The following is a 2,691-nucleotide window of genomic DNA, read 5'->3' on the forward strand; positions in this document are numbered from 1 at the left end:
CTTGATAGCTGGACTTCGGCATTGTAAGACCCTAAGCAGAGAATCCAGTTTTACTCAGACTTTTGGCCTACAGAAATATAAGATAATAAATGCTTTTTTAAAGCCTCTTAATTTGTGGTAATTTGTTATAGCAGCAACAGAATATTAATACAGGTCCAAATCCTTATTTGTAGGCTCGATAGGAGCCTATAGTCTTAGGCTTTATTTAGTCCTTCTAAATCTTATATCTATGGCTGCTTTTTATGAGCCTTGCTGAAGAATTTAAGGGCAATCTGATAAAATCACTAGAGGCAAACAAACACATTTAAATATGAGTGTTTGCACCTTGACCTAAAGTGGTGACTTTTACTGGGAAAATCAGGTGTATTATAGATTTTAGGAACATTTTGCACAGGGGTTATGCTAATCTTCTCTGTATCATTTTATCATTCCAATTTTAGCATATGTGGTGCCAAAGCAAGCACTACTTTAGGAACATTTTGGATGAGCAAGTGTCTTATCATCTCTTTAGTAATAATACATAAGCACTACCATGGGCCTACTTTGAAGGACCAACATTGGTTATTACATTTGTGCAACTTGGACTTAGAGCCTGGATTACATGGGCTTTTATATCTGAAATTCTCTGATTCTCTGGAAAGTGACATTTTAATTGTCAGATGATTAATATGTAGTGCAGATGCATAAGTTTACTGAAAAGCAACAATTATTAACATTTTAACAGTTATTTCCATTGCTAATGTCTTTGTTTTCTAAAACTCACATCAAGGTTGCTTAAAACTATTTTCTCCCCAATATATATAGAATTTTGTTTTATATAGAGACAAATTTATGGCCTGGTGCGACAGCTCATGCCCTGCAATCCCAGCACTTTGGGAGGCTGAGACGGGCGGATCGATTGAGCCCAGGAGGTCGAGGCTGCAGTGAGCTGTGATTGCACCACTGCCTTCCAGCCTGGGTGACAGAGCGAGACCCTGTCTAAAACTAAAAAATTAATTTGTGTATTATGAATATAGATGTATGGCTAGAAAAAAATGCAATAAATAGGTCCCATGTGAAAATGTTTATTTTCTTGGATTTATGAACACTATATTTTCCAGTCATTCAAACTAATTCACTGATTAGTGTTGCCAGTTACATTCTTTTAATCTGTTAAAATGCAGCTGCCCATAAAAACAGAGTAACTAGATTCAGACTAAAGTAATTATTCCATTCCTTTGACATTTGTTGAGAGAGTTAGCTTACAATATCAGAGTTAAAGTTATCCCTCGTTTCACAAGCTTTCCACAATTTTACACAAAATGTAAATTGTCTCTGTGTTAACATTAACTAGACCAAACTTACTCCAAGCTTCTATATTAAAGTCTATACTTCCAGTGAATACTTTGATTCTGAATGCAACGATCAGGTTTATTATCTAAAGCGCAATAACTCAGGCAAACTTTTAATTAGTTCTTCAAATTACTTGAAAACTTTAAGCCAGCTGAATGGTTAGGGCAAAGCTTCAATTGCTTCCTCTGTTTTGTAATGTTATCACTTGGCGAGAAGCGGGTTGGAGCCACCATAGAGAACTCAGAAACCAGGAACCGCCCTCTTTTACTCATCTTAGCTGACTTTCTCCACATACCTCACTAGATATGACCCTGGTCCCGAGTCACATTTGAAGATCTGTGTCCGAAGGTGATTTTAAAGGATAAAGATAACACAACACAACTAAAACAGGAAGTATTGGGGCCGGGCGCGGTGGCTCACGCTTGTAATCCCAGCACTTTGGGAGGCCGAGGCGGGCGGATCACGAGGTCAGGAGATTGAGACCATGGTGAAAACCCCGTCTCTACTAAAAATACAAAAAAATTAGCCGGGCGTGGTGGCGGGCACCTGTAGTCCCAGCTACTCGGAGAGGCTGAGGCAAGAGAATGGCGTGAACCCGGGAGGCGGAGCTTGCAGTGAGCCGAGATTGCGCCACTGCACTCCAGCCTGGGCGACAGAGCGAGATTCCGTCTCAAAATAAATAAATAAATAAATAAAACAGGAAGTATTTGATGCAGGCTTGAGTCAAGCAATGATAGGGAGATGCATATTCAAATTTCAACTAGGTTAGAAGAGGCAATTAGAAAATATTTTTCAAGAGTGGGCAATAGCAATATAGTACCTCTCCTGTGGAAGAAAGAACTGAAGACAAGTATTTTCAAGCTCCATGTAGGGACAGTGAGCAGATTTGCAGCTGTGAAGTATGGTCCCAGGTGGATGATAATTGGATCATGAGATTTATGTTCATCAGATCCTTATTGTTCCTGCCTCATTTCATGCTTGACTATGAAGAAATAAGGACCAGGATAACCCAAATATATGCCATGGTTTTTAGAACCTTACCCACTAAAACAATGGGCAGTGGCTTTTTTAAAAGAACTATTTTTATAAGGTTAGAACATGAAGGAAAACACTGTACTGAGGGTGAGAAACCTTCCACTATTAAAAATGTATATGGATCCTGCATATGGCAATATTTGGTAAAAACAGAACAAGGAGAGAGTAAAGATTAGACATACATGCTGTTAGGAATATTTTCTAGGTACTCTGACAATGATGTACTTAATGAAACTTCAGACTTCTGATTTGCATTGTTTATAAGGAAGTCAACACCTTCAGAAGCTGTTTGTTAAAATAGATTAAAATAATTCTGCAGTTTTA

General features: G+C 38.3%; 1 non-coding gene across 1 annotated transcript; it reads right to left on the reverse strand.

Moving 5' to 3' along the window:
- Positions 1-352: 352 nt before the first annotated feature.
- Positions 353-464, reverse strand: LOC115834541. The gene has a single exon (XR_004029484.1). It is a non-coding gene; the product is annotated as a U6 spliceosomal RNA (small nuclear RNA).
- Positions 465-2,691: the final 2,227 nt, after the last annotated feature.

The sequence above is a fragment of the Nomascus leucogenys genome, chromosome 3 (assembly GCF_006542625.1).
Source record: "Nomascus leucogenys isolate Asia chromosome 3, Asia_NLE_v1, whole genome shotgun sequence".
Classification (NCBI taxonomy): Eukaryota; Metazoa; Chordata; class Mammalia; order Primates; family Hylobatidae; genus Nomascus; species Nomascus leucogenys.